The following is a 19,754-nucleotide window of genomic DNA, read 5'->3' as shown; positions in this document are numbered from 1 at the left end:
GTCAATTTTCATATTTTGTGTCACTCTTTTCAATATTCAGTTCAGTTCAGTCACTCAGTTGTGGCTGACTCTTTGCAACCCCATGGACTGTAGCACGCCAGGCCTCCCTATCCATCACCAACTCTCGGAGTTTACTCAAACTCATATCCATTGAGTTGGTGATGCCATCCAACCATCTCATCCTCTGTTGTCCTCTCCTCCTCCAGCCTTCAATCCTTCCCAGCATCAGGGTCTTTTCAAATGAGTCAGTTCTTTGCATCTGGTGGCCAAAATATTGGAGTTTCAGCTTCAGCATCAGTCCTTCCAATGAACACCCAGGACTGATCTCCTTCAGGATGGACAGGTTGGATCTCCTTGCAGTCCAAGGGACTCTCAAGAGTCTTCTCCAACACCACAGTTCAAAAGCATCAATTCTTCAGTGCTCAGCTTTGTTTATAGTCCAACTCTCACATCCATACATGACTACTGGAAAAACCATAGCCTTGACTAGACTTACCTTTGTTGGCAAAGTAATGTCTCTGCTTTTTAATATGCTGTCTAGGTTGGTCATACCTTTTCCTCCAAGGAGCAAGCATCTTTTAATTTCATAGCTGCAGTCACCTTCTGCAGTGATCTGGAAGCCCCCCAAAATAAATTCTGCCACTGCTTCTACTGTTTCCCCATCTATTTTCCATGAAGTGATGGGACTGGATGCCATGATCTTAGTTTTCTGAATGTTGAGTTTTAAGCCAGCTTTTTCACTCTCCTCTTTCACTGTCATGAAGAGGCTCTTTAGTTCTTCTTCACTTTCTGCCATAAGGGTGGTGTCATCTGCATATCTGAGGTTATTGACATTTCTCCCGGCAATCTTGATTCCAGCTTGTGCTTCTTCCAGCCCAGTGTTTCTCATGATGTACTCTGCATATAAGTTAAATAAGCAGGGTGACTATATACAGCCTTGATGTACTTACTCCTTTTCCTATTTGGAACCAGATTTTCAAGATTACATGGTAATTATAGAAATATGAAACCATTCAAGTATGCTGAGTGTCTCTAATTTGTACATTTATAACATCACTGAGCAGACAAAAATATCTGACCGACATGAGTTTAAGTTTAGATAACAAGATAACATAAAATATGGACAACATACAGGACAGTATGCAAGTATTCAATGTCACAAATTTCAAAGACAAGACATATGATCATATAAGGTTTCACAGAAAAGGAATGGCTTGATGGAAAAGCCCTAAAGAATGTTTCATGTACTTGGCAAGATTTTTGTTATACGATTATGACTGGGAAATAGATGGGGAAACAGTGGAAACAGTGTCAGACTTTATTTTTCTGGGCTCCAAAATCACTGCAGATGGTATCTGCAGCCATGAAATTAAAAAATGCTTACTCCTTGGAAGGAAAGTTATGTCCAACCTAGATAGCATATTCAAAAGCAGAGACATCACTTTGCCAACAAAGGTCCGTCTAGTCAAGGCTATGGTTTTTCCTGTGGTCATGTATGGATGTGAGAGTTGGACTGTGAAGAAGGCTGAGTGCCGAAGAATTGATGCTTTTGAACTGTGGTGTTGGAAAAGACTCTTGAGAGTCCCTTGGACTGCAAGGAGATCCAACCAGTCCATTCTGAAGGAGATCAGCCCTGGGATTTCTTTGGAAGGAATGATGCTAAAGCTGAAACTCCAGTACTTTGGCCACCTCATGTGAAGAATTGACTCATTGGAAAAGACTGTGATGCTGGGAGGGATTGGGGGCAGGAGGAGAAGGGGACGACAGAGGATGAGATGGCTGGATGGCATCACTGACTCAATGGACATGAGTCTGGGGGGAACTCCGGGAGTTGGCGATGGACAGGGAGGCCTGGCGTGCTGCGATTCATGGGGTCGCAAAGAGTTGGACACAACTGAGCAACTGAACTGAACTGAATGACTTGAATTATGGTATTGCCACAGGAATAAGTTAGGAATGATCACTAATGATAAATTATCAATAGATACATCTGCTGGAGGAAAGATTTGTGTTCAATTAAGATCCTTTTTGAGAAAAACACACTTATCTAAAAAAAACAAAACATTAATTGTAAAAGATACATGCATCCTAATGTTCATAGCAGCAGCATTTACAACTGCCAAGTTATGGAAGGAACTTAAGTGTCCATCAGCAGATGAAAGGATAAAGAATTTGTGGTCCATATATACAATGGAACGCTACTCAATCATAATAAAAATGAATTTTGCCATTTGCAGCAACATGGATGGACTTGGAGGCCATCATGCTAAGTGAAATAACTCACACAAAGATGAATACCGTGTGATATCACTTGTATGTAGAATAAAAAAAACAACAACTAGTGAATATAACAAAAAAGAGACAGATTCTTGGATGGATATAGAGAACAAGGTAATGGTTATCAGTGCAGAGAGGGAAAGGGGGAGAGGCAATGTAGGGTTAGGAGAACAAGAGGTACAAACAATCAAGTATAAAATAAGCTATGAGGATATGTTGTATAACAAGGAATTATAGACAATATTTTATAATAACTACAAATGGAGTATAGCCTTTAAAATTTGTGAATTACTTTAAAAAGGGCTTTCCCTGGTGGCTTAGATGGTAAAGAATCCACTTGCAATGCAGGAGACCTGGGTTTGATCGGTTGGTTGGGAAGATCCCCTGGAGGAGGGCATGGCAACCCATTCCACTATTCTTGCCTGGAGAATCCCCATGGACAAAGGAGCCTGGTGGGCTACAGTACATGAGGTTGCAAAGAGTCGGACATGACTGAGTGACTAAGCACAGCACAGTATTTTAAAAAAGACACATTTATACATTTACTTTCCTTTTTGATGAAATTCTATTCACTAATACAGAAGTCATGTTGAAGTTGCTCCTTTTATGTATTTTAAGAGCATATCTCTTATTTTAACGTGTTCACTGAATGTTTATAGTGCTAATTAGTACTGATCTCTGAGATCATTCTTTTCTAGTCATGATAGAAGGCAGAAGGCTGAGGACTACATTTGCACTAGTTGCTGTTTATCATCAACCTACTTTTTTGTGTTTGTCACATTAATGATGCTGTGTGTGTGTGTTTGTGTGTGTGTGTGTATTAGTTGCTCAGTTGACTCTTTGCAACCCCCTGGACTGTAGCCTGCCAAGCTCCTTTATCCATGGATTTCTCTAGGCAAGAATATTAGAGTGGGTAGCCATTCCCTTCTCCAGGGGATCTTCCTGACCCAGGGATTGAATCAGGGTCTCCTGCTTTGCAGGCAGAGTCTGCTGGAGAACTTATTTTCAATCCCACATAGGGATTCCTTCCGTTCCCTTTGCTGATAAACTAAAGTTCTCTTGTAGAAAGTCATATTGGCATCTCTTTTTGTTTATTTTTTACTTTTTTAAAGAATTTAAGAAACACGGATTTAATCTTTCAAAAATAACATATTCATAATGACCTTTTATTGATGCCATGTCAATGATACTCTAGTAATAGTAATGATTTATGGTAAATAGTTTACAACAAATTTTGTAGTTTAACAATTAAGAAATTAAGTTGAATTAGATGTAGACTCATAGACATAGAAAATAAACTCATGGTTACCAAAAGGGAAACGCAGAGAAGGGATAAACCAGGAATCTGAGGTTAACACATGCACACTACCATATACAAAATAGATAACCAGCAAGGACCTGCTATACAGCACAATGATTGTTTGTTTTAGCTCTTCTTACTACTAAGTGAGTGGAGGAGGATGGATATATGGGTATAAGAAGTACTGAAATAATTCTCAGATTTCTGAGAATGGGCTATACTTCCTCTCTCCTCAAAGTAACAGTAACAGAGATTTGATTCATTTCAGCATTTCTATGACACTGTGGTTTAGATTATGAATTATGGAAACAAATTGCCCGAGTTTGAATCCTGGCTCCATTATTTTCTAGCACTGATAACTTGGTCAAAATATATAGTTTCTCAGTCCATCTGTACTTTTATCTGTAAAATGGAGATAATAAATAAATATCTACCATTTTGGATTGTTCTGAGATTTAAATAATTAATACATGCATTTTTTAAAGTGCTAGGCACAGAGAACACAAGCTGTTATATAATTATGGTAAAACATTTCCTATTTTATTTACCACTGAATATCTTTTTTTAGCACTGAAAATTTACTACCATACAGGCTTTAAAAAAACCTACTTAGTGATTCAGTCAGTAAAGAATATGCCTGAAATGCAGGAACTTGTGTTCAATCCCTGAGTCGGGAAGATCTCTTAGAGAAGGGAATGGCAACTCACTTCAGGATTCTTGCCTGGAGAATTCCATGGACGGAGGAGCCTGGTGGGCTGCTGTCCACAGGGTCACAAAGTGATTAACATTCTCACTTTATACTTTTTATCTTTAACTATCATCTAAAATGTGTATTCTACTGGATACAAAGTCTTGCTCTGCTACAAGACTCTCAGTATTCTACCTTGATTTTCCAGGGAGGGAAAAGGAAAAACAAAGAAGGATTTTCTACTTGCTCTCTAATCCTCCTTCATTGCCTCCCCACCCCAAACCTGCCACACACTCAGACATATTGGCACTGATTTATCTTTAGGAGAATATAATAAGAAAACATGAATAAGGACTTTTAGTCTTCCACTTTTGAACTTTTGGACACAACTTGATACAAGTTTGGCATATGTTAGCCATATGTTTAATCGTCAGCCAAGCACTCAGATGTCTAATATTTGAACATAAACTGCAAAGTGTAGAATTGCAGTAGAAAACTCCCTTTTTGTTCAGAGCTAGATTTACAGTGGAGTTTCATGTTGCATGATTTGAAGGGCACCAAACAGCCTTTTTCCTCTGTCCCAAGAATATCCCCTTTCCCCATGTTGTTCTCAAAGTCTCTTCCTTTACTAATTATCTTTGGGGAAAATGACAAAGACTTGCATGCTAAAGCAAATTGGATTATTTTCTGTCCAGGGAGTACTAGGAAGCATGGAAACAGCCAATGTATAGGAACACTTAAGTTGAGTAAGAAGAAAGATGGGGAAAAAAAGAAATATGGCTCTAAATTAAATCTTTGCTCATATTATTTTCTTGCTTAAAGGGTTTCTGTTTTCACTTATATAGAATTCTTTGAAGGCAGATTGGTTCAATATAAGTCCCCCTATGTTATCTGGGCAAGACATAGTTACCTTTTAAAAAATGAAACCACCAAGACTGCTAAGAACTGAACAATATTAGCTAGATCCAAGGACTATGCCAATATAAACAAAGACAGGGACATTTCCCTTTGACAAACGATCTAACACAATGTTTGTGATATTGAATGAAAAGTATATTCACTTAATGGAAAACAAGAGTAGAGTATCCACTCTTTAAGCATAAATTATCCCTTTGTTTCTTCAAAAGCGTTGCTGCTTATTTCTCTCTCTTGTTGCCGAATAAGTGCTAGTATAGAAGGAAACTCACAAAGTATCTGCAAGCCCCTTGAGCTGTTCAGTTGCTAAATCATATCCAACTTTTTGTGACCCTATGGACTGCAGCACACCAGGCTTCCTTCACCATCCCCCGGAGTTTGCTCAAACTCATGTCCAGTGAGTCAGTGATGCCATCCAACCATCTCACCCTCTGTTGCCGCCCCCACCTTTTCTTCCTAGGAGGGTCTTTGCCCATCATCAGGGTTTTTTGCCAATGAGTTGGCTTTTCACAGCAGGTGGCCCAAGTATTGGAACTTCTGCAGTCCTTCTAATGAATATTCTGGGTTGATTTCCTTTAGGATTGACTGTGGCCACCACTGAGTTTTTCAAATTTCCTGGCATATTGAGTGCCACACTTTCTTTCCTTCCAAGGAGCAAGTCTCTTTTAATTTCACGGCTGCAGGCACCATTTGTAGTCATATGAGAAAAAATTTTAATGGATAAAGATAGGGCTGATCTATTCAAATTTTGATTTTACCTCCATTTCCTTATTTGGAGTCTGTCCTTTTGACACTGTGTGTCAAAACTTCTACTTCACAGATTTAAATTCTTGATCTTTAGACTTTTGGTATTAAAGGTTTGTATGTTTGCTATTTCCCTTGGCAACCAGCTTTAATTACACAAATAAGAGTACTTTCTGTGATCATAAACTAGAAGGGCTATTTGTAGTTTACCTTTTAAAATATTCCCTCTCATCTAAGATCTCTCATGTTCTTTCATGTTATAAAAAAAGCAGAAATTACTCATTGCTGCACAGTATTTCAAGTCCAGAGTGTATCTTTCTTTTCCCCCAGGAGGTAGTTTCCCTTACTTTACTTTGTAGTGAATCACAGTATTTGTACACTGTCTCATCACATAAATCATTTTCATATTCTCATCTGAACTTTATAATAAGGCTATGAAATAGTAGAATTGCTTAGTGAACTCTTGGATTTTAATAGGTCCTTAAACAATGACTGAAGGAAATGTAGATTTTAATGTTGTTGTTGTTGTTCAGTCGCCCAGTCATGTCCGACTCTTGTGGCCCCATGGACTGCAGCACCCCAGGCCTCTCTGTCCCTCACCATCTCTCAAAGTTTGCCCAAGTTCATCATGTCCATTGCATCGGTGAATGCCATCCAGCCATCTCATCCTCGACGCAGATATTAATGACTTATTTTTTAAAGTAAGTATCTGAAGTATGCATAGTGAAAATGATTTTCTAAGGTCACTAGGTAGAGTCTGAACTCATGTTCAGCTTTTTTAGATCACAGGGCAAGTTTCTTTCTATAGTTTATGGCTTTAGTTTTTGTAATTTTTGTTTAAGGTAAAATTTAGAGTGAAATGTTCAGATACTAAGTGCACAATTTGAGTTTTGAGAAACACATTCACCTGTAAAGCCAACACATCAGGCAAGATATTGAATATTTCTGTTTCTGCAACATTTCCTGGGGACATTTTCTGTAACTCCCAGGCCAGGTAATCACTGTTGTGACTTTTTTTAACCACCATAGCTCAGTATTGCCTGATCTAAACCTTCTGAAAAATGGAATCTTATAGTAAATACTCTTTTGTATTTTGCTTCTTTCACTCAGCATAAATTTAAGATTTACCCACATTTTGCATGCACAAGAACTTCATTCTTTTTAATTGCTAGGCAATAGTCCATCACATGAATGTACCACAGTTTCTTCATCTGTTTTCTTGCCAATGAATCAAACTGCTATAAACATTTGTGTACCAGTTTCTTTACGGATATAAATTTTCATGTATTTTTTTCGGAAATTGCTGGGTTTACATGCTAGATGACAGGACATATAAGAAACTGCCAAAATTTTCCCAAAGTGGTTGTACTATTTCATATTCCCACCAAAACGGTATGAATATTTCAGGTGTTTCACATCCTTGTTGACATTTAGTATTGTCTGTATTTTAAATTGTAACCATTGTGGTGAGTTGTGTTGCAGTTTGCATTCTCTTGGTTAACTTGTAGAGCTTTTTTGACATGCTTATATGCCATTTGTGAATCTTAGTGAGGTGTCAAAACTTTTCCTTCATTTTTAAATAAGATTGTCTTTTGTCATTGAGTTGTTGGCATTCTTTCTGTATTCTGTATTCAGATCTTTTGCTAGATATATTATGAATGTATTCTCTGCATTGGTGGCTTATCTGTTCATTTTCTAATGCAGTCTTGACTGACAGAATTGTAACACTTTTTCTTTTCTTGCTGTTGCTTTCTGCACTCTAAGAAACGTTTGCCTTACCCCAGACTGCAAAGATATGTTTTCTTCCAGATGTTTTATGGACTTAAATTTACATTTTGGTCTATAACTTTAACATTTATATTATGTCCATTTTGTGTTAAATTTTCAGTATGGTGTAAGGTAAGTGTTGAGGTTAGCTTTTTCCATGTGAATAGCCAGTTGTTTCAGCAATTTTCATTGAAAAGATGTTTATTATCTTATTGAACACTTTTGTCTTCTTTCAAGTCGATTGTGTAAATAGGTTTAGGTCTGTACTATCTCTTCTGTTTGATACTTATGCCAGTACAATATCTTAATTACTCTACCTTAATGTGCCTTCCAATCATTTTGTCAAAATCTCTTTGACTAATATAGTCTCTTTGCATTTCCATTTGAATTTTAGAAATAGATTGATAATTTTGATAAAAATCCTTCTGGGATTGTAATTAGAGTATATTCCAATCTATTTTGGAGAGAATTAGTAGCTTAACAGTAATGAGTGTTTCAACCCATGAATTTAATATTCCCTTCAATTACCTAGGTCCTTAATTTCTTAAGGCACTGCTTTGTAGTTTTCAGTGTATAAGCTTTCAGATATTTTGTTAAATTTATTCCTAAATATTTTGTTTAGATGTTATTGTAAGTAGAAGTTTTGAATTTTATTTTTTACCTGTATAATGCAAATATAGAGTTTCCCTGGTGGCTCAGACAATAAAGAATCCACTTACCAATGCAGGAGACCTGGGTTCAGTCCCTGGGTCTGGAAGAGTCCCCTGGAGGAGTGCATGGCAACCCACTCCAGTATTCCCACCTGGACAGTTCCATGGACAGAGGAACTTGCTGGGCTATAGTCCATAGGGTTGCAAACAGTCAGACATGATTGAGTGACTAACACACACATACACATACACACATGCACACACGGTGCACATATGTAGAAACAAATTGTTTGTGCATATTGCCTTGTGTAGAGAACTTGCTAAATTCACCTGGTAGTTGTTTCATAGATTACCTCAGGTACTTTAACATAAAAAAATCACATCTGAAAATAGAGACAATTTTACTTTTTAATGCACTTTATATTTTTCTTGTCTTATATAGTTGCACTGACAGAATGTGGTCCACTGGAGAAGGGAATGGCAAACCACTTCAGTAGTCTTGCCTTGAGAACCCCATGAACAGTATGAAAAGGCAAAATGATAGGATACTGAAAGAGGAACTCCCCAGGTCAGTAGATGTCCAATATGCTACTGGATATCAGTGGAGAAATATCTCCAGAAAGAATGAAGGGATGGAGCCAAAGCAAAAACAATACCCAGCTGAGGATGCAACTGGTGATAGAAGCAAGGTCCGATGCTGTAAAGACCAATATTGCATAGGAACCTGGAATGTCAGGTCCATGAATCAAGACAAATTGGAAGTGGCCAAACAAGAGATGACAAGAGTGAATGTCGACATTCTAGGAATCAGCGAACTGAAATGGACTGGAATGGGTGAATTTAACTCAGATGACCGTTATATCTACTACTGCGGGCAGGAATCCCTCAGAAGAAATGGAGTAGACATCATGGTCAACAAAAGAGTCCAAAATGCAGTACTTGGATGCAATCTCAAAAACAACAGAATGATCTCTGTTCATTTCCAAGGCAAACCATTGAATATCACAGTAATCCAAGTCTATGCCCCAACCAGTAACGCTGAAGAAGCTGAAGTTGAACGATTCTATGAAGACCTATAAGACCTTTTAGAACTAACACACACACCCACAAAATGTTCTTTTCATTATAGGGGACTGGAATGCAAAAGTAGGAAGTCAAGAAACACCTGGAGTAACAGGCAAATTTGGCCTTGGAATACGGAATGAAGCAGGGCAAAGACAGAGTTTTGCCAAGAAAATGCACTGGTCATAGCAAACACCCTCTTCCAACAACACAAGAGAACACTCTACACATGGACATCACCAGATGGTCAACACCGAAATCAGACTGATTATATTCTTTGCAGCCAAAGATGGAGAAGCTCTATACAGTCAGCAGAAACAAGACTGGGAGCTGACTATGGCTCAGATCATGAACTCCTTATTGCCAAATTCAGACTGAAATTGAAGAAAGTAGAGAAAACCACTAGACCATTCAGGTATGACCTAAATCAAATCCCTTATGATTATACAGTGGGAGTTAGAAATAGATTTAAGGGCCTAGATCTGATAGATAGAGTGCCTGATGAACTATGGAATGAGGTTCATGACATTGTACAGGAGACAGGGATCAAGACCATCCCTGTGGAAAAGAAATGCAAAAAAGCAAAATGGCTCTCTGGGGAGGCCTTACAAATAGCTGTGAAAAGAAGAGAAGCAAAAAGCAAAGGAGGAAAGGAAAGATATAAGCATCTGAATGCAGACTTCCAAAGAATAGCAAGAAAAGATAAGAAAGCCTCCCTCAGCAATCAATGTGAAGAAATAGAGGAAAACAACAGAATGGGAAAGACTAGAGATCTCTTCAAGAAAATTAGAGATGCCAAGGGAACATTTCATGCAAAGATGGGCTCAATAAAGGACAGAAATGGTATGGACCTAACAGAAGCAGAAGATATTAAGAAGAGATGGCAAGAATACACAGAAGAACTGTACAAAAAAGATCTTCACGACCCAGATAATCACCATGGTGTGATCACTGACCTAGAGCCAGACATCCTAGAATGTGAAGTCAAGTGGGCCTTAGAAAGCATCACTACAAACAAAGCTAGTGGAGGTGATAGAATTCCAGTTGAGCTATTTCAAATCCTGAAAAATGATGCTGTGAAAGTGCTGCACTCAATATGCCAGCAAATTTGGAAAACTCAGCAGTGGCCACAGGACTGGAAAAGGTCAGTTTTCATTCCAATCCCAAAGAAAGGCAATGCCAAAGAATGCTTTAACTACCGCACAATTGCACTAATCTCACAAACTAGTAAAGTAATGCTCAAAATTCTCGAAGCCAGGCTTCAGCAATATGTAAACTGTGAACTTCCTAATGTTCAAGCTGGTTTTAGAAAAGGAAGAGGAACCGGAGATCAAACTGCCAACATCCACTGGATCATGAAAAAAGCAAGAGAGTTCCAGAAAAACATCTATTTCTGCTTTATTGACTATGCCAAAGCCTTTGTGTGGATCACAGTAAACTGTGGGAAATTCTGAAAGAGATGGGAATACCAGACCACCTGATCTGCCTCTTGAGAAATCTGTATGCAGGTCAGGAAGCAACAGTTAGAACTGGACATGGAACAACAGACTGGTTCCAAACAGGAAAAAGAGTGTGTCAAGGTTGTACTTGTCACCCTGTTTATTTAACTTATATGAAGAGTACATCATGAGAAAGGCTGGACTGGAAGAAACACAAGCTGGAATCAAGATTGCCAGGAGAAATATCAATCACCTCAGATATGCAGATGACACCACCCTTATGGCAGAAAGTGAAGAGGAACTAAAAAGCCTCTTGATGAAAGTGAAAGTGGAGAGTGAAAAAGTTGGCTCAAATACAGTAATTAGCCTTGCTAAGCCTTAGTTTCCTCATCTATAATATGGGGATGATAAAATTTAACTGATAGAAAATTTTGCAATATTACATTAAATTCCATATTTAAAGTATTTAAAAAACTGTGCATAAAATATTTTTATTTTTCAAAATGAAAGTTGTCTCCATTGAATTTCAGGATCTGATTTTAGGCTCTAATATAAAATGTAAAGTATTTGTTGTATTTTGACTGTGTGGATCACAATAAACTGTGGAAAATTCTGAAAGAGATGGGAATACCAGACCACCTGACCTGCCTCTTGAGAAATCTGTATGCAGGTCAGGAAGCAACAGTGAGAACTGGATATGAAACAACAGACAGAACCTATATGGTTCCAAATACGAAAAGGAGTATGTCAAGGCTGTATATTGTCACACTGCTTATTTAACTTATATGAAGAGTACATCATGAGAAACGCTGGACTGGAAGAAACACAAGCTGGAATCTAGGTTGCCGGGAGAAATATCAATCACCTCAGATATGCAGATGACACCACCCTTATGGCAGAAAGTGAAGAGAAACTAAAAAGCCTCTGGATGAAAGTGAAAGTGGAGAGTGAAAAAGTTGGCTTAAAGCTCAACATTCAGAAAACGAAGATATGGCATCCAGTCCCATCACTTCATGGAAAATAGATGGGGAAACAGTAGAAACAGTGTCAGACTTTATTTTTTTGGGCTCCAAAATCACTGCAGATGGTGACTGCAGCCATGAAATTAAAAGATGCTTACTCCTTGGAAGGAAAGTTATGACCAACCTAGATAGCCCATTCAAAAGCAGAGACATTACTTTGCCAACAAAGGTTCGTCTAGTCAAGGCTACGGTTTTTCCTGTGGTCATGTATGGATGTGAGAGTTGGACTGTGAAGAAAGCTGAGTGCCGAAGAATTGATGCTTTTGAACTGTGGTGTTGGAGAAGACTCTTGAGAGTCCCTTGGATGGCAAGGAGATCCAACCAGTCCATTCTGAAGGAGATCAGCCCTGGGATTTCTTTGGAGGGAATGATGCTGAAGCTGAAACTCCAGTACTTTGGCCACCTCATGCAAAGAGCTGACTCATTGGAAAAGACTCTGATGCTGGGAGGGATTGGGGGCAGGAGGAGAAGGGAATGACAGAGGATGAGATGGCTGGATGGCATCACTGACTCGATGGACGTGCGTCTGAGTGAACTCTGGGAGTTGGTGACGGACAGCGAGGCCTGGCATGCTGCGATTCATGGGGTAGCAAAGAGTCAGACATGACTGAGCGACTGAACTGAACTGAACTGAACTGATACAGTTGCACTATATAAGACTGTGTAAGGTGTTGAATAGAAATGATGAAAGTAGATATCCTCTTTATTCCTAATGTTAATATGAAAAGTGTTCAGTGTTGCACCATTAAGTAAGATGTAGGTTTTTTAATATGTGCAGTTAATCAGACTGAGGAAATTCTGTGTTATTCCTAATTTGCTGTGAATTTTTAGTAAGCCTGGTGAATAATTTTGTCAGGTCCTTTCTGTATCTGACAAGATGACCGTGTGACTTTTCCCTTTAACCTGTTATTGTGCTGACATACTGATTTTCAAATGTGAGGCCAACTTTACATTCCTAAAATAAACACCACTTGCAAAATTAATATGCTAAAATTGTTAAGGATTTTTACATATCCTTATTGCATGCTTGCAATGCAGCAGACTAGAATTCAATCCCTGGGTCGGGACGATCTCCTGGAGAAGGAAATGGCAAATAATTCCAGTATTATTGCTTGGAAAATCCCATAAACAGAGGAGCTTGGTCCATGGGGTCACAAAAGAGTTGGATAAAACTTAGTGACTAAACAACAGCAATATTGCATTGTATATGTATATACACACACCACATCAAGTTATCTGTTGATGGACATTTAGGTTGTTTCTATGTCTTGGATATTGTAAATAGTGCTGTTATGTACATAGGGGTGCAGATATCTTTTGGAATTGTAGTTTTATCTGGGTATATGCTCCAGAGTGGGCATGCTGGATCATATGGCAACTCAGTTTTTTGAGGAATCTCTATACCCTTTTCCATAATGGCTGTACCAATTTACAAGGGAGTTCCCTTTTCTCCACACCCTCTACAGCATTTATTATTTATAGAATTTTTAATGGTGACCATTCTGATCTGTGTGAGGTGGTACCTCACTGTAGTTTTGATCTGCATTTCTCTAATAATTACCAATGATGAGCATCTTTTCATTGCTTGTTGGTCATCTGGATGTCTTCCTTCGGGAAATGTCTACTTAGGTCTTCTGTCCATTTTTTGATTGGATTGTTTATTTGTTGTTGAGTTATATGAGCTGCCTGTATGCTTTGGAAATTAAGCCCTTGTTAGTCTCATTACTTGCAAATATTTTCTCCCAGATCTAGGCTGTTGTTGTTGTTGTTTTTGCTTTATTTGTGGTTTCCTTTGCTGTGCATACAGTGGCTGTGGCCTAACTACTGGATGGCTTGTTTAGCTTCTGCCTAAGTTCTGTGAAAACAGACAATGTGTCTCAAATTTACCTGATTCCATAATTTTTATTTTATAAATAATTTTAACACAATTGTTATAGTCAGGTCACTTGCTTTGGCTCCATTTCTTAAAATGATTCTTCTCTTTCCTCATTTTCCAAAGGCCCATGTGTCTTCTCCCAAGGTTTTTTGGAGCATGAAAATATTATTTTTTTAATGTGTCTAATTGGTTTTGTTTTGTGGAATTATCATACTTTATTCTTTGGGGAGAAAAATTTTGACTAAGAAATCTGATATATTTACTTATGGAGTAAACTTGTTTAAAGGAACATTATCTTTGTAGTTTCAAAGTTGATTACCCTTTTCAGGTTGAAGTAGACCAGAGGAAAGTTCCTTCTCAAAGGAATTCTACCTTTAGGAACCTTATCAGTTGAGTTTTGTAGCTATACCAGGCCCTAGTGGAGAAATGAATGCCTTAGGATATAGTGGTTTGTTTTCCTGCCTCAGAAGTCAGATCATATCACACTAGTATCTCAGGAACTCAGAAAGTTAACAAAGCAAAACAAAAAACTGTTGCTCAGTATAACTAAAAGCACATTCAAACAAAGATTGTGTGGTGAGGGTTCTAGAATTATTCCTGACTCTAAGTTAAATTTCTATGGGAAAGTTACAGAACTTTTAAAAATTCAGGTTCATTTTCTGTAAACTAAACATGATGTACAATGTACCTCCTTATGAAATCTGTTTATTCTTAGTTGTCTTACAGTTTCATTCTCTTTTGCATCACAAATTTCTTCTTCTTGACTGGAATATTCCTGTGAATATACATATTTTTCAATATTTAAAATTTTTTTCATCTCTTTTTTGACCTCTTATTTCTACAACCACTGAAGGAAATATTTCATTTTTCAGTCAGAAAATCTTTATTCTACAAAGCATTCCATAAGAACTTACTTAAAAGAGGAAGGGATGGGGTCTTTGAATGCATAGCATGAATTTTATCATAAATCCTTATCACAAATCCTAATAAACCCTGAATTTGTTCTAAATTGTAGTATTTATTATCCTTCTACTAACGCCATAGCCTCAGAATTCTATGTATAGTTATGGTTTTCCCAGTGGCTCAGTGGTAAAAAAATCAACCTGCTAATACAGGAGATGGGCTTTTGATCCCTGGGTTGGGAAGATGCCCTAGAGGAGGAAATGGCAAATCAGTCCTGTATTCTTGCATGGAAAATTCCATGGACAGAGGAGCTTGGCGGGCTACAGTCCATAGGGTCGCAAAGAGTCAGACACAACTTAGCAACTAAACAACAAGTGGCATTTATCAGTTCTCTCCTTTACAAGTAAGAATACATGAGTCGGACACAACTGAGTGACTGAAATGAACTGAACCGATATATGTATATTCAATTCAGTTCAGTTCAGTTGTTCAGTCGTGTCCAACTCTTTGCCAACCCTCCGTGTCCATCACCAACTCCCAGAGCTTACTCAAACTCATGTCCATTGAGTCGGTGATGCCATCTAACCATCTCATTCTCTGTCATCCCCTTCTCCTCCAGCCTTCAATCTTTCCCAGCATCAGGGTCTTCTTCAATGAGTCAGTATTCGCATTAGGTGGCCAAAGTTTTGGAGTTTCAGCTTCGGCATCAGTCCTTCCAATATTCAGGACTGATTTCCTTTAGGATTGATGGGTTTGATCTCCTTGCAGTCCAAGGGACTCACAAGAGTCTTCTCCAACACCACAGCTCAAAAGCATCAGTTCTTCGGCACTCAGCTTTCTTGATAGTCCAACTCTCACATCCATACATGACTACTGGAAAAACCATAGCTTTGACTAGATGGACCTTTGTAGGCAAAGTAATGTCTCTGCTTTTTAATATGCTGTCTAGACTGATCATAGCTTTTCTTCCAAGGAGCATGCGTCTCTTAATTTCATGGCCGTAGTCACCATCTGCAGTGATTTTGGAGCCCCCAAAAGTAAAGTCTTTCACTGTTTCCATTGTTTCCCCATCTATTTGCCATGAAGTGGTGGGACTGGATGCCATGATCTTAGTTTTCAGAATGCTGAATTTTAAGCCAACTTTTTCACTCTCCTCTTTCACTTTCATCAAGAGGCTCTTTAGTTCTTCTTCACTTTCTGCCATAAGGGTGGTGTCATCTGCATATCTGAGGTTATTGATATTTCTCCCAGCAATCTTGTTTCCAGCTTCTGCTTCATCCAGCCTGGCAATTTGCATAATGTCCTCTGCATATAAGTTAAATAAACAGAGTGACAATATACATTCTTGACGTACTTCTTTCCCAATTTGGAACCAGTCTGTTGTTCCATATGCAGTTCTACCTGTTGCTTCCTGACCGCATACAGGTTTCTCAGGAGGCAGGTCAGGTGGTCTGGTATTCCTATCTCTTGAAGAATTTTCCACACTATGTTGTGATCCACACAGTCACAAGCTTTGGCACAGTTAATAAAAAAGTAGATGTTTTTCTGGAATTCTCTTGCTTTTTTGATGATCCAATAGTTGTTGGCAATTTGATCTCCGGTTCGTCTACCTTTTCTAAATCCAGCTTGAACATCTGGAAGTTCGCGGTTCACATACTCTTGAAGCCTGGCTTGGAGAATTTTGAGCATTACTTTGCTTGCATGTGAGATGAGGGCAATAGTTTGAACATTCTTTGGCATTGCCTTTCTTTGAGATTGGAATGAAAACTGACCTTTTCCAGTCCTGTGGCTACTGCTGAGTCTTTCAAATTTGCTGGCATATTGAGTGCAGCGCTTTGACAGCATCATCTTTTAGGATTTGAAATAGCTCAACTGAAATTCCATCACCTCCACTAGCTTTGTTTGTAGTGATACTTCCTAAGGCCCACTTGACTTCACATTCCAGGATGTCTAGCTCTAGGTGAGTGGTCATACCATTGTGATTATCTGGGTCATGAAGATCTTTTTTGTATAATTCTTCTGTGTATTCTTGCCACCTCTTCTTAATATCTTCTGCCTCTGTTCGGTCCATACGATTTCTGTCCTTTATTGTGTCCATCTTTGCAAGAAATATTCCCTTGGTATCTCTAATTTTCTTGAAGAGATCTCTAGTCTTTCCCATGCTATTGTTTTCCTCTATTTCTTTGCATTGATTGCCAAGGAAGGCTATCTTATCTCTCCTTGCTATTCTTTGGAACTCTGCATTCAAATGGGTATATCTTTCATTTTCTCCTTTGCCTTTTACTTCTTTTCTCAGCTATTTGTAAGGCCTCCTCAGACAACCATTTTGCCTTTTTGCATTTCTTTTCCTTGGGGTTAGTCTTGATCCCTGTCTCCTGTACAGTGTCATGAACCTCATTCCATAGTTCTTCAGGCACTCTGTCTGTCAGATCTAATCCCTTGAATGTATTTGTTGCTTCCACTGTATAATCGTAAGGGATTTGATTTAGGTCATACCTGAATGGTCTAGTGGTTTTCTCTACTTTCTTCAATTTCAGTCTGAATTTGGCAATAAAGAGTTCATGATCTGAGCCACAGTCAGCTCCCAGTCTTGTTTTTGCTGACTGTATAGAGCTTCTCCATCTTTGGCTGCAAAGAATATAATCAATCTGATTTCGGTATTGACCATCTGGTGATGTCCATGTGTAGAGTGTTCTCTTGTGTTGTTGGAAGAGGGTGTTTGCTATGACCAGTGCATTCTCTCAGCAAAACTCTATTAGCCTTTGCCCTGTTTCTTTCTGTACTCCAAGGCCAAATTTGCCTGTTACTCCAAGCATTTCTTGACTTCCTAATTTCGCATTCCAGTTCCCTATAATGAAAAGGACATCTTTTTTGGGTATTAGAAGGTCTTGTAGGTCTTCATAGACTCATTCAACTTCAGCATTACTGATCATGGCATAGACTTGGATTACTGTGATATTGAACGGTTTGCCTTGGAAATGAACAGAGGTCATTCTGTCGTTTTTGAGACTGCATCCAAGTACTGCATTTTGGAGTCTTTAGTTGACTCTGATGGCTACACCATTTCTTCTAAGGGATTCTTGCCCACAGTAGTAGATATAATGGTCATCTGAGTTAAATTCACCCATTCCAGTCTAAAATGTCGACGTTCACTCTTGCCATCTCCTGTTTGACCACTCCCAGTTTGCCCTGAATCATGGACATAACATTCCAGGTTCCTATGCAATATTTCTCTCTACAGCATCGGACTTTGCTTCTATCACCAGGCACATCCACAGCTGGGTGTTGTTTTTGCTTTGGCTCCATCTTTTCATTCTTTCTGAAGTTAGTTCTCCACTGATCTCCAGTAGCATACTGGGCACCTAACACCCGGGGAGTCCATCTTTCAATATCCTATCTTTTTGCCTTTTCATGCTGTTCATGGGGTTTCAAGGAAAATTATGTATTACCATATACATATATATATGTGTATATACATATGTATTTAATTTATAGATATTTAATTTAAGGGTGTATATAAGTGGTTCAGAGGGTAAAGAATCTGTGTGCAATGTGGGAGACCTGTGTTTGATCCCTGGGTTGGGAAGATTCCCTGGAGAAGAGAATAGCTATTCTGGCCTGGAGACTTCGATGGACAGAGAAGACTGGCAGGCTACTGTCTATGGGGTTGCAAAGAGTCGGACATGACTGGATCACTTTCACTTCACATATAAATTGTATATGCATACTGGAAAGAGTTGACTCATTGGAAAAGACCCTGATGCTGGGAGGGATTGAGGGCAGGAGGAGAAGGGGACGACAGAGGATGAGATGGCTGGATGGCATCACTGACTCGATGGACATGAGTTTGAGTAAACTCCGGGAGTTGGTAATGGACAGGGAGGCCTGGCATGCTGTGATTCATGGCATCACAAAGAGTTGGACACAACTGAGCAACTGAACTGAACTGAACTGAACTAAACCTAATGTAGTAATTGTTTATATGACATTATAATGTGAGAAGTGTGATTCTTTCTCTATGTGGCCTATTCGAATGTTCAAATCTATGAATACCTTTCATCATTGTCTTTTCTAAAATCTAATCAAAAGCCTTTGTTTTATAGGTAAGCTCACTGTCCCACAGATTTGCTTCTAGTATCAGCAGATTCAGAAATCTAGCTTGGGATTCATGTTTGAAAATTTTATGCTTTTTTAGTTTAATATATGCCTATTTACTGCTTTGGAAAAGTAATCAGAGAGAACAATGGTTAATCAAGTGTGCATCATTGCTTCAGACATCCTAAGTATCATTTTTTCAACAGCATATATTGTAAATGTTAGCAGCAAATGCCTGTTTATCTCCTAATGTTTTGTCTTATGTGAAATCTAGACTGCGTAAATAGAATGAGAGCTTTTACTTTCTCTGGCAAATCTGTTTTCAGTATAGTCACAGAGAAATCAGTTACCATGACTGCAAGATCATCTGGCCATTTATTCACTTATTAAATTACACTTTAACAACAGTCATTCCTACTTCCTGGCCCAGGGATATGGTTTGACCTTTCATTTTGAATTGCTAAGTAAAATTATAAATTCATGTATTCAATTTCCTATTTAAAAACACTGGTTTTTATGTTTCCTTGGTTATCAAAGTTAATTTTTTTCAGATTGATTATACTCAGTGTTGTTACATGAGCTCTTGGGGGTGGAATCAGAGGTTATATTGGTGTCACAAGAACTCATAAAAGTTAATTGACTGCCCACAATGAAAACTGAAGTTTCTTTTCTTGGAAAATTATGGCATACTGATGAGTGTCTGATACTGATGTTGCTACTGCTCACATATGGGATTTCTTGAAATAAATTCAATCATATCTGCTAGCAATGACCAGAAGTATTCTACATATTGCTAGAAGAAACCTTCCCAAATTAAGTTTCAGATAGAATTGTGGTAGTGATTCTTTTCTGCTCTGATGGTCAAATTTATTTACGTTAAAAACAGTATACTTTGGAAATAGAAGGCATATACAAGACTTGCACATTATTTCTATCAATTAAAAAATGTTACCTGCTGTATCAGTAAACAAAGGATGTTGCCACTATCAAGCCATCATAGTATAGCTGCCTCGATG

Source organism: Bos taurus, chromosome 5 (genome assembly GCF_002263795.3).
Source record: "Bos taurus isolate L1 Dominette 01449 registration number 42190680 breed Hereford chromosome 5, ARS-UCD2.0, whole genome shotgun sequence".
Taxonomy (NCBI): domain Eukaryota; kingdom Metazoa; phylum Chordata; class Mammalia; order Artiodactyla; family Bovidae; genus Bos; species Bos taurus.
The sequence above is the reverse complement of the archived record's forward strand: the minus strand, read 5'-3'. Positions refer to the sequence as shown.